The sequence below is a fragment of the Mustela putorius genome, unplaced genomic scaffold (genome assembly GCF_011764305.1).
Source record: "Mustela putorius furo isolate JIRA1106 unplaced genomic scaffold, ASM1176430v1.1 tig00000095_pilon_pilon_pilon, whole genome shotgun sequence".
In the NCBI taxonomy this organism is placed as follows: Eukaryota; Metazoa; Chordata; class Mammalia; order Carnivora; family Mustelidae; genus Mustela; species Mustela putorius.
The window spans coordinates 2,924,589-2,937,961 of record NW_025421280.1 but is presented as its reverse complement, the minus strand read 5'-3'; the positions used below and the strand labels follow the sequence as shown (position 1 = coordinate 2,937,961).

The 13,373-nt window shown below is 44.0% G+C and overlaps 1 protein-coding gene across 17 annotated transcripts in view; it reads right to left on the bottom strand.

Annotated features, from left to right (window-relative positions):
* Positions 1-13,373, bottom strand: part of FOXP1 (forkhead box P1) — a 528,267-nt gene that overhangs the window by 67,967 nt on the left and 446,927 nt on the right. The gene's annotated exons all lie outside the window — the stretch shown is intronic.

Below are 13,373 nucleotides of genomic sequence, written 5' to 3'. Positions count from 1 at the left end.
AAAAAAAAAGAAGAAGAAAAAGAAAAAAGAAAGCCAGCTGGCCCTGTTACCTAAGAATGATAGGAAAGGCTTTTTAAGACTTAATGTAATAGAAAAGGTAAGACTGGAGGTGGTTTGCACAGCGAAAAGATCATTTCCTGTTTCTGTGGACCAAACACCAATTTCACATGAGCACAAATATGGAGAGTGATCTCATCTGAGAGTGATGTTTGCCGGGTATTACATGGATCAGGAACAGCCTGGCACACACAGATAAATCGGTAAACCTGACAACTCAGAACTTCACTGTGCCCAAGCTCGACATCTGCCTTAGGCATCCTCTAAGTCTGGTTCGTACCCCAGGAGCCTGGAAGTACAAGATATGTGTGTACCTAAGATCTTGAATTAAATTTTTAGGAAGATAAGTGGTAGTTCTGGGCTTTCCCAGGAAACCAGGGTAAACATACAGTTGAAACAGGGTTTCAATCCACCTGGTATAGTACCATATTCAATCAAGGTCTCTCTCCTCAGTGAAGAGGCAATCTGACCAAAATAACAGGACACGCATGCCCTCAAAGGTGGGCCATACAATGTCCGTTAGAGCAAGGATGCAGAGTTTTAAAACAAAACAAAACAAAAAAACTGGCAGATTTAATTTATATTAGCTAAAAACATATGGAGTATCTCCAACCCCTGATTTCACCGGTATCATTTCTTAGGATGAGGCCTATTTGACTTTAATTTTTAAAAAAATGACTTGATTTAAAGAGAATAATATAAATCATACTATAAGTAGCTATGGCGAAGTTCACAATCATGGGACGTCAATCCAGATGGCTGAGGTTTGGGAAACCCAAAGTGCATGATGTATTCTACAAGTAGATTCGGTCTCTAGCTGGCTTAACTTCCTCAGTAAACAATGAACCAGCGGCAAGTCACTGAAGACACACTTTTAATTGAATTTTCAATGGGGAAGGAAGAGCCTCGGGGGTCTTCCTGGACTTAGAGGACACAAAACCCACAGAGGGCACTCCATCCACTGCTTCTGGGACTTACACATATCACAAAGGACTTCCGAGGCTGCAGGCTGCAGATGTGACTAGTAAGTGCTGCTCTACCAATGATAAGAACCCAGGGTTGGGTGGCATGAGATCAGCATCTTCACCATCCACTTCACCCAACTGCCTGCCCCATCTCTCTTACTGGGCAAAACGTGCCATCTTGGTTCCCAGATGCCAGGAGTATGTGCCCCAGCAGGAGAATAGAGCAGAGAATGAGAACTTGAGAATCTGAGAGCAACTGATCACAAACAGCGAGTGGGTGATGACAAAAGCAGAATGTCTGTGTGTACATGGTGATGAGTGAAGGAATAAATAAAAGGAAGGAAAAAAAAAAAAGGAAAAGGCAGACGTCCAGCTTTTGTTTCTTATGCCACTAAGGGCCATCCTGAGTTTATGAGAGTTTACCATTGGCAGCATTAACATTGGGATCTCGTTAAGAAAACAGAATGCTTTCCAAAGAGTGGCTGTGAGCAACTGTGTCAATACAGACATAGGGACCACTAATCCAAAAATTATTAACACCATTAGGCAGGCATTCTGATTATGTCAATGCAAGTGTGTTTGCATTGGTGACTCATGAGGTCTATGTGCAATGTGCCCATATGTTAGGGGCACCAACGGTACCCAAGAAAACCAAAGAACATAAATAAAAGTTCAATACTAATTCTTCATAGTCCTTCCTCCAGAATATTGTTCCATTCTCCAGAACAGAAGCCAGTGCAATTATACTCCAGAAACAGCAGAATCACGTAAGTGTAGTGTGAGGACCAGATGCACAAGCTGGAGATGAGGAGACGAGTGACATAAGGATACAAACTAGCTGAGAACCATGAGGTTCTCCATTGATGTTCCCTTAGAACTATCCCATATGTTATGGAATTACTGTTATTCCTCTGTAGGACAAGATGCTTCATTAAGTTCACTGGATTAAACTCTTCTGTGCCTTTAACTGCACAGTGTTTAAGTGAACACTGAACTTGTGATAAGCATCGTGTTGGGTTCCTAGATCGGAGTCTCTAAGTTGGGGTTCATGAAAAGACCCATGGGTGAGTGGTAAGATAATATTACAGTTTCTGTATGCGTGTGTTAAGATAACTTTTGTTATTTTAGGGCTTTTGTAAGAATATACACATGTATATGGGTATATCTTTTCACCCTTAGCCTCTAATTTTTATAATATAGATAATATATTAGATGTAAATAATTGATTAAAAACACAGTTTGTAGGGATGCATATTCAAAATCAATAACAACAGCAACAACAACGTGAATAACCACATACAATCGGAGGTTGCTGGCTGTTCCCTTCCTCACTGAAAGAGTTGTACCCAATTCTCCACCAGTAGAGAAAGAGAACTGAGCAGATGGCTGGGACAGAAAATGCTGTAATATCTGATCTGGGCCTTATAGTTTCAGTAGGAGCTCAACGGCTACAAGGAAGAGAATGAGAGCAGGCAGATGGCTGAAGCACAAAAAGCATCTTTAGGCATAAAAAAAAAAAATTAGAAAAACAAACAAGAGTGCTTACAGATGATTTAACGGCTGATATTAAAGAATTTTTAAAAATTCTGTTCCATAACAGTTTATATTAGGGGTCATAGTCTTAAGAATTTTCCCTTCTCCACATCGCTTCTCTGTCACTTTGAATGGTAGCAGGCGAAGAATGCCACAGCATAAGGATGGTCGAAAGCAGTGGTTCTCAAAGCATGGACCCTGGGAACCTGGCAGAGATGCAATTTCTTAGTCCTTACCCCAAGTTACTGAATCAGAAGTACTGGGACTGGGCTCTGGCAGTTTGCAGGAGAGTCAGTCCTCCCAATGATTCTGATGCGAGCTCACGGTTGAGGAGCTTTCTTAGGCAGAACCCAGCTTTTTCTTTAAGTATCTGTAAGATTTCTGTAAGTACCAACAAGACTAACCAGGTACTCCTACAGCATCTGTGGCCAAAGGGTAGCAAATATAGAACTACTCCCAGTGGGTTCTTAATCTTTACTATTCCCTTAGTTCACCTTCTTCTGCAGATTTCAGCTTGTCTCTGCGATGAAATTTTGCACCTATCATACCAGGCTGGTTATGCCGGATGATTGGGAGGGAGCAATCAACAAGAGATAGTGAACCTTCCTTCATGGACCTTACCGTATTCAAAAGTTTCACCTGATGCACAGTGAGGGGAGTGGAAATACATACACTGTGACATTCCACTAGTGCTCATCTTAAACAAAGCAGACACTGTATCACATTTTGTATATATTCATATCACTACCTTTATTACACTGTGTTGCAAGCATCTCCTTCCCTGTATGTCTCTCTCATTAGACTGTGAGCTCCCAAAGGGGCAGAACGAGGTTGTAGTCCTCTATTAAGTCCTTGAACCTATATAGTTAGGATATAATTAATGCTCGATAAATGTTGTTTGAATGAATAAATGACTGACCGTAATTAACAGCGCTTGTTAATATTTACTGAGCATCTCCTATGTGCCAGAGCCTGGTGCCACGCCCATTTCACAGATGGACAACTGAGAACACCAACATTAAGTCACCTCAGTGGGCAGCCTGGATTGGAATGCAGGCAGTCCGGCTTCAGAGTCCACACCTATCACCACTAAACGCAGCCGCCCCCGCACTAAATGAGGTTTGGGCCATGGTCCCGCAAAACATGTTCTTTCTGCCCCTGACTCAAGGCCCGTGCTTCTGCTGCACCCTAAGCCTAGAGGGCTGTTCTGTCACTTCTTTCCATCTGTTCAAAGGTCACTTCCTCACAGAGCCTTTGCCAGACTCACTCTTCTCCCTTCCCTGCTTTATTATTTTGTTCAGAACTTCTTCCTTTTTATTATGTAATTATTTGTTTGTTCTCCTGCTACTGTAATGTCAGCTCCATGAGGACAGACTTTGTCAAGCTCACAGCTGTGTGCCCCGGAGCCTAGGACACTTGGCACGTGGTTGGGGTTTGGTAAATTCTGCTCAACAAACGCATGCATGCTATACCATCCACTGACTTCTGTCCCACTCTCCAACACGTTTTTGTTGAACTCTGGACAACTTCCCATTTATCCTTGTTAAGTTTCTTTTTATTTTTGCCTGTACAATCTTCTAATTTATTCAAACACCACTGGATTATTCCAGCTCTTGGTGTCATTTTTTTTTTCTAATTAAAGTAAACTGCCATTTACTTCTCACACTGATCTTTAACACGAGACTTCTTGTTCTTGTCATAAATATGACTCATACGGAAAAATGGAAGTTGAACACCGGGGCTCACATGTACAAGAATGTTTCCATCAACAGTTCAAGATATAAAAGGTAGAGACATAGCCTTAGAGGTTCTGTCCAGTTTTGAGGTCTATAGTAGTAGTTTCAGCCTTTCGGATATATAACCTAAAATTCCACCAGATGACTCAAAGGCCCCTCTTGAAAGCAAATACCACATCATTTACACAAACGCTTTAGGTTTTTCTTTCCTTCTGTCATAATATACCTTCAAGTTCAACATTCATAGCCAAGATGTAAAATATACATAAAGAAGAGATCCCTCAAAGACAGGTTTCAAAGTATTAAAACAAGAAGGGAGGGAAGAAGGGAGGAAGGAAGGAAGGAAGGAAGGAGTCAACCTGCCATTAGTCTGACTTACTTGTAGACTATAAAAGGAATGAAATTTGAAGGTCATAAAAATACGTCTGTTTGTTTAGGCAAGTCTTACAGGTAGTATAAATATCATCAGGAACAGTTGCTATGGGGTCTGTTTGTTTACCAAACAAGAATACAAATAGTTATACAAAAGTGGAACAACATTTAGGTATATAAATGGAGAATGCTTTGCCTTCTGGTAAATTTCCCAAAGTGCCTTTTAAAGCGTTCCTATTTTCACCTTACTCGCTGGGAAATCTCTGTTTCCTTGGTTCTCCCTTTTCAGTTCTAACGCCTCCGGGGAATGTTTTACTCTCAGATTTCTGAGTCTGATAATCATTTTCTCTTCCTTTTCCCCCTTTTCACTTTAAGACATAAAAATCAAAATCCCTAGCACAACCATCCAAACTGTACAACGAAAACCTTCTTTGCAATGTAAAATGCAAAAAAAAAAAAAAAAAGACAACAAAAGCCACGGAGTTTATAGAAGGACTCTAGTACAGGCATGCATTCTTGAAGTTGAGTTAATCCATGAACCACCACCCAGTTTGCAGTTTGTGTGTGTGTGTCTTTTAACCGACTTTCTATAAACCAGGTATGTTTCACACACCTGAACTAGACCCGCCGAGTTAACCATGTGTTTGGGAAAATGAAGAGGGTGGGGGAGGTGGGGAGAGGATAGGGAGGGAAACCAGCAAAGCTCTTCTGGAATCTTAGTCCAGTGTGTGTGTGTGTGTGTGTGTGTGTGTGTGTGTGGTGAGTAGGCGCGCTGTCACTCAGATCTACCATAAGACAAACTGCACCACAGAGGCTGCTGGGAGTGGGAGCCTTCTCTTCACACTACACTGACCACAGTCCCCACCAGGCACAGCCCCGACGCCTCTCAGTGAATGGTGCAGACTGCCATATGGACGGAGACACTGAACAAGCTGTACAACTCTGGGCGACATGTGCCCGGGGGATTGTCCCATATTAACACCACCTGGGCTGTGGCAATTGTGCTCTGTCTGTGCAGAGGCACCAAAGAGCCCATCAGGATGTTATTTTTGAGTACAAACAAAAAGGAAAATTACAGTGAAGAGAATTCTCTGGCTAGCCTATCTGTTGCTCAGTTCCCGAAATAGTTTCCCCAAGGAACGGTTATCTTCTTTATTCACACAGGCAGAAATGACAAGCTGGAACACATATTAACAATTTCCCTTTGTGAGCCTCCACTATTGTTTTAATGAGGAGAATATACTTTATAATATACTTAGGCCTGGACTGATTACAAAGCGGGGGGGTGGAACAAAGCCGCTCAGGACGGCCGTACATATGTAACACGCTCATTTGCATTACCCTGGCGAGCCAGGCAGCAGAGCGGGGGCTCGTCGGCCAGGGCTGCGGAGCCGGGTTCCTGGGTGACACGGGCGCACAGCAGGCGGCTCGGGAAATCGTGAAGATGAACGTGACTTTCCTCTAAGCCTTCTGCGCAGGTTCCCCCTCTCGAGTGGCCCCATCGCTGGCTGAAAACCACAAGACTCCTATTTGTCACCGAAAGGAGAGCAGAAGAACCCTCGGACTTTTCCAAACCGCGTGGCTGGCTGGAGGTCCCTGGCTTCCCTCTCCACTTCTGGACGGATCCAGTGCCCACTCAAGGAAACCTTTCTGTTCACGAATCCAAGTGGCAAAGTATACGTTTCGGCAAGACACTTTCACAAGGTGAAGGGTGAAAGCCAGTACAAGGGAGGAGGCTGTCGGGGCGCCCACCCCCAATGGGTCCTCATTCTTCTTATGCTGTTTGCCTTCCTTCACACCCTTGGGGTAAGACCAGTGTTAAGAAAGCTAACGTGTACTTGGGAGGAAGGGACACAGGCCCTACTACAGAAGGGTAAACACCTGTGAGATGGTTGGGTTCCCAAAAAGGGGTTTGGTGGAAAAAACCCTATTAGCAGGAGCCAGTCATCAGAAAAGCATGTCTATCCTACATGATGAGAGAAAGCAGTAGGGCTCAGAGATTATTTTGCGGGGGAAACCGGGCACATGAGACATCAAACAGCCCATGGTTGAGATCCATATTGTATAACATCCCCACAAACAAAATTAAAAGCAACCCAATTTAGGAGAAACTTATATATTAAGAGAAATTATATCTCCCTAGACCAATGATACCATTTTATTGGAAAGCATGTATCGTTTAAACACAATAAATAGAAAAAGATTTATAGAGTCTAATGATGGTGTGTTATGGTAAAAGGCACTTTACTGAGATAAGATACAACAGCTGTTAGAAAATAATGGCTGAGTTTTTTTTTTTCTTTTCTTTTAATCACCATACAGAGTGAACAGTCAAGAAAATCCATAAACCCCTCCCTCATGGCATGCCGATGTTTTAAAGATTTTCCCCCTCCCCCACCCTACGCATGAATGACAGGACACGAGGCTCCTCCCTGCCTTGCTGCCCCGAGAGAACCTTTCTTCCCACTCTTGCGACACCCAGACAACTGGTTTTAAGCCATGAGACTACCGGACCGCAGCTCTTCCGGGCAGGACGGTCGTGAAACACCCAGCAGCACGTCTGTGCTACAAAACGTCGACTAGACCCTGGTGTCTCTTTCTGATCGAAGCAGAAATGTTTCTGCCCTACAGGCTACTGCCCACACAGTAGCCTGTCCACTGTTAGCCCCATAGGCCTAACAGTAGCCCCATGAGGTACTATCTTCTTGGCACAGATGGTGTATGGGGGCCCAAAACAATTTGACAAATTGCACAAGCCACACAACTAGTTAAGGACCAGGCAGGGACTGGAACCAGAGACTCCCTGACCCTCAAGACACGGGACAGGTGTCGCTGCCATGACTCTGCTCTGGAGCTCAGAAGCACCTGTATTCCAGGCCTCTCCAATGGCCTATAGCTTATTCCCTTTCAGGTCCTTGACAACACCTGACTGGCCACGCCCAGCCTGTTCTTTACCCTCTTGGAGGCTGGCCCCAGATGTGCCTCCTTGCAAGAAGATAAGGCAAGGTAGGAGAAATGCTAGCTGTGAAACTCTGGAGCCTCAAATTTGGCTCAACAGACAGGTCCGGCCGCAGGCTCCCACACTTGAACATCATGGCCTCGTCCTGATCTCTGAGCTTTACCCCTGGAGACTATCATCTCAGTAAAGCCACGGTGGTTCTGATGAACAGCCCACTTGGGGACCATCAGACTCTAACAGTCACAACAAGGACTTGAGGGTCAGGGAGTCTCTGGTTCCAGTCCCTGCCTGGTCCTTAACTAGTTGTGTGGCTTGTGCAATTTGTCAAATTGTTTTGGGCCCCCATACACCATCTGTGCCAAGAAGATAGTACCCCATAGGGCTACTGTTAGGATTGCATGGAAAAATTAGTATCAAGGCTTATGTTGAATCCTTGACACGTGTGTCCAGCACAAAGCAATAGTTCAGTAAATGTTGGCTGCATTGCCATCACCATCATAGGTCGGGTACTGATTCCCTCCAGCCATACTACCTCTACTCCGCAGGCTCACACAAGAATGGCAAGCCACGAGCTTTGTCGATGAATACATCTGGGATCACAGTCAAATGTTAGGGGAAAAAGTCGGCCCTTTCTAAAACCGTCAAAACCCAGATGAACTGAATGCGCCACTAGCATTGCTTCTCAAACTTGAGAAGGCCCTGGGGATCTGGTTAAAATGAAGACCCTGATTCAGCAGGTCTGGGGTGGGACCAGAGACCCTGAATTTCTAAGAAGCTCTTCCCAGGTAGTACCAAAGCTGCTGGCCTGTAGCCATTGAGTAGCAAGAATATAGGGCATATGTGACAAATAAACATTCCTGCACCCCATCTCCGGCCAGTATAATCCAATTCTTCTGGAGAGAGGGCTAGGAATCTATTTTAACAAATACCTGTGAGAATATCATCAGGAAATGAGAAATGCTGCTCTTATAGCTAAGATCAGGAGTTGGCAAATTATTTTCTGTAAATGGCCAGAGAGTAAATATTTTAGCCACTGTGGGCCCTACGGTTTCTGTTGCAACTGCTTAAGCCAGCCATTGTAGCATGAAAGCAGCTATTCAATAGACAATGTACAAATCAATGATCATTGCTGTGTTCCAATAAAACTTTATTTACAAAATGAGCAGTGGGGCCAGATCTGGCCGGTAGGCTATAATTTGCTGACTCGTGTTCCAGACCAATTGCCTTAGCACATATTGGCGGAAGCAGCAGTAACAATTCTGAAGACAATTTGGGACAATTTGGCTGCAGGTTCTCCAAAACGCTCTAATGGGTGATAAAGATTCGGGGTGGCTCATTTTGCTCAAGTGCTTCAAATAAACAGATACAGAAGAAAGCAGCTGATTTTCAAAAACAAAACAAAAACAGTTGAAATGAGGAAGAGCTGTTCAGAGTAACATGACCTCTAGCTTACTGCGTACATTTCTGGCTCAACAGGCCTGATACGAAAACACACAACAGTTAAAGACATGTACCGCTGGAAGAGCTCTGAAATCAAGCTTCTAGAATTCTAGCAAGTCAACCAACAGCACCAATATTTACTCATCAACAAAGAATTAAGTTAAAAAAAATAAGGGGGGGGGGAACGCCAGGCATGTCCACGTTTCAGAATTCCCTGCCTTCTGAAAATAGTGGGGCGGGAAACACAAATGTTATTGTTATGTAGTCAAATACATGGCAATACGTCAAGAGGCCACAAATCAAAAACAGAGGCTGTGTATCAAGCGAAAAAGTCTGCAAGCACACTAGCCAAGCTAAGACCTTTGGGCTCACTTGCGGGCAGCTGCCCACTGTGCAATGGAGGCAAAGGCAAGCAGTGAAAATACCTGGGGCTGCGTGAGCAGAACAGAAAGCAGGAAGAAGCACTGGGAGTGGACAGAGGGCAGGTCAGACCTCGCAGGGCAGGGGCCCGACGCAGGCCAGCGGATTCTCGGAACTAGAGGGCAGCCTCTAGGGAAGAAGAGGCTGTGAAACGAACACCGGCCAACAGACACCAGCCAACAGACCGCCGTGATGCTTTCAGGGTTCAAAGGAACCTCTTCCATCAGCGGCTTCAAGGAAGTCCTGAATCGCACACTTGGAAGAGCTTTGCTTCTGAGACCTGCTCGCATTAGCAAACGTCTACTGGTGGTGGCTGAACCCAAAGCAAAAAGCCAGGAAGGATCAGAGCAGCAGAGTCTCTCTCATATGAACTCCAAAGGTCAGGTAAATAGGATAAAGGCCCGGGGAGGTGTTCCGTGAGGATGCACAGGACCTATCTATGAGGCTAGAAGGGAGAGAGGGAGGCTTGTCTGGCATCTGCCTGGGTGCAAAGCCGGCATGGGCTTCATGTTTGTTCTTTACGTGCGGTTTCAGACTGTAAGTGATGTCTATTTTACAAATCCTACCTGCCCTCTTCCTTCACGGAAGGCCCAGTAAAGACCAGTATCCACCCTAAAAGAGCAACGTCTGCTGTTTTCCTTTAAAACGTGCTGATGTGCACGCAGTAGGTGAAGTCAATGCACGTTTTGTTGGATTTTAATTAAACTTTATTTTAGGAACACTGATTTCAACTTATCATAATTCAATAGTCACTTCTAGGCTGAATGAGAACTCTAAGTGCTGTATTACAAAGTTAAGGGGACAGGCTTGCATTCAGATCTAGTAATCAGTTCTGTGACCTGAGGTCAGTTCTTTAGTCTCTATGACTCAATTTCCTTGTCTGTAAAATGGGTATAATAACCCCTACTGCTTGCCAGCAGTCATGAGGATAAAGTGAGACATCACTCCAAAAACAAGAGTGCAGCCAGTGCTCGGCAGAGAGGAAGAACTGAGGACGCCTGAGCTCCCTTCCCTTTCCCTAGTGCACCATAATAGAATGTGATATTTAGAATTTTAATTCAGGCAATTACTTAAGTAGTAATTGCTATTTGTATTTACATAGCTGCTTTGATCCAGGAAGCTCAAAGGGCTTTACTAAATTTAGCATTTTAATAAATGTTTCATTTGCATTCCGTTGATTTTGTTTACCCACACCAAAACTTGGAATTTCCTAAAGCAAGACAGTCAGACAAGTGAAAGGGAACAAGAGGATAGCTTCGTGTTCAGAGGTATCCCAGGTCTGAGTTTTAACTGTTTGTCTACGATGTCACGGCTCCCTGGGTCCTGGGGAATAAAATGGCAGTGGGAGACGGGAACACGCCTGCTTCCGTTCAGCTCCCTTTAGCTCCTGCCTGCCGAACTTCACCTTCGCCACACTTCTCTCCGGCGCTGGCAACCGAGGTATGTTTATTGCACCAATGAATTTATATATAATCAGCACAATAAACATTATTAAATTGCCGGAAGAAAATCAAAGCACGAAGCGCGGCGCCAGTGCTGAATTCTAATGATGCTGAATGGCCGTGATTGCACAGGGACAGGATCTTAACAAGCCTTGATTTGAGCGCTGGCATCCGCCTCACAAATCACATGGGCCGCTCCTCTCGTAATAGTGCTGAATACTGATAAATGTCTCCACACTGCGCAACGGGGAAGTGGGTTTCTATTGGCAATCTTTACCAAAGTGTGTTTTTTCCCTTCTCTACACTCGAGGGTTTACCCTGAATGATTTAATTATAATTTTCCTTGTGTAAGACAAATTAAAGAGGAGAGTAGGAGTGTCGTGCCAAGCACATTATTTATCTCCTTAACAGATTGCAGCTCACCAAACCCCAGAGCTGCTGCCACAGCGGCTGCTCACGGGAGCCCGCAACACGCACGGGGGCAAGAGTGGGGGAGGGGAAGGTTTCCATGCGACCCAGAAGTGTGCAAGCCTAGGTACGGCTAGGAGACCTCTCACTACTCTCACCAACAAAGCCCCTCAGGATACCACTGCCTTTTTCCAATGTCGTTTTGCATGGAGCCTTCCTGAACCTTTTGGGGAGGATTCTTAAGCTGTTCATCTGAGGCTGAGTCTGAAGGGCTAGGGTACCATCCCCAGCGGCCGAGGCTCTGGCTTGTTCAGAGACTGCGCTGGGAGAACAGAACGGGAACGAACAGCACACCGAAATCAGCGGACAGCCGGCCAAGTTATGGATTTCACGAATGCACTTGTGAGTAAGGGATGAAACTTCTCCCAGGGACCGCTGTGACAAACGTCGAGGCAGTGAGAACATTTTTAGAGGGATCGCTTTTTACCATTTTCACTACATAAACAGGATATCACACTGACATTTTCAAAATAAACCCGGAGATAAAACCAGCTAAAACCTCATTATGTAAGTACCTGTACATACACAAAGCTGGCTAACTAATGATTGAATTTTTCATGATCAATTCTGTAAGTTAGGAACTTTCGAACTATCTTTCACCTAAGGTGCTCGTCTGTCTTGTTCACCAGCTTCAGCTAAAACAGGCTAACCAGCATTTTCTTTCTCATTCAGCCACAACTAGGAACCCACCCAGTCATGCTAATGGAGAGAGCCAAGATATTAAGGAGTAGCAGATAATTTCATAGTCGCTTCTTCTTTACATATGTAACTGGAAAATTCAGCCTGTTTTTACAGCCAGATGACAGCTCAGTAGAACCCAGATTCTTTTTTGATCTGTATTCTAATTTTGGCATGTAGTATAATGAAGATTAAGCCTCACTCATGTGCAGATCGTAAAAACAATCCAAACCAACTTATTCTTCTGGAATGATCCATTTACTTTCCAACACACCTTCAGACCTGAGAGGGCTATTCTTCTCCTACCCGACTCACCCCTAATCTGTCACCTGACTACAGATACAGAACCTTGTAGAATGGGACCGAGCACAGAGCATCTAAACAAGAAGAGTTTTCCATGTCACGGGAAATGTTTGCAGGCTCCAACGGCCGAAAAGATTGCCACAAATACCTGAAGTGCTTCGGTCAGCAATTCCCAGTGGATGGCCTGTTCTGCCTGTAGATCAAGATGTGATTCGATCGCTCCACAGTAAATGGATGGCATCAACCTTAGATACCAAAAGCAAGTAGAGCAAAGGACAGCGACCTAGAATCTTCTTGAAAGCCCTCTAAGGTTCAGTGTTATTTTTAATTACAAAGACACTGTAAGAGGTGAGAAAGCAAGAGAAAAGACTGGCTTCCAGACATACAAACCTAACCTCACTGGAAACAACAGAAGCCACATTTGGCCCAATGCCTCCACACAGTCTTACTGTCCACCATTCCATCCTTCGAATTCTTCTGAACAGGAAATTGAAAACATCTTTTACTTTGCCAATGTCTGCCAGAGAAGGTCCAAAATGCTCTTAAAAGGATGACTGCAAGTTTTGGTTTAAATATCTATTATTCCCATCTCTCAGAATGTCTCACGTTCTTATGCTTGACCGGGACACACGCCCACACACGCACAAATATTCAGAGAGCATTTTCTGTGATTACAGGTCTCGGAATAGCTAAAATGTTGCTGGTAGAAAGATACACATCTAATTAAACCCGTGGGCTTCTTAATGCACAATAGTTCAAGAAATATATGAAATTATATTTGTAATTGCCCAAGTGAAGAGTAACATTAAAAAAAAAAGCTTCACTGAGTCATTTTTATTAAAAAACAAAATATAGAATTTGTTTTTCCTGCTGGAAGTGACATTTACTATCACACATTACTTTGAAAGTTTCTTTTCTTCTGTGTGGGGAAACTGTGCATATGAAATAGATGGGAAACCATTTAAAAATAGTACATTGAAAATAAAAGTTTTTAATTTTA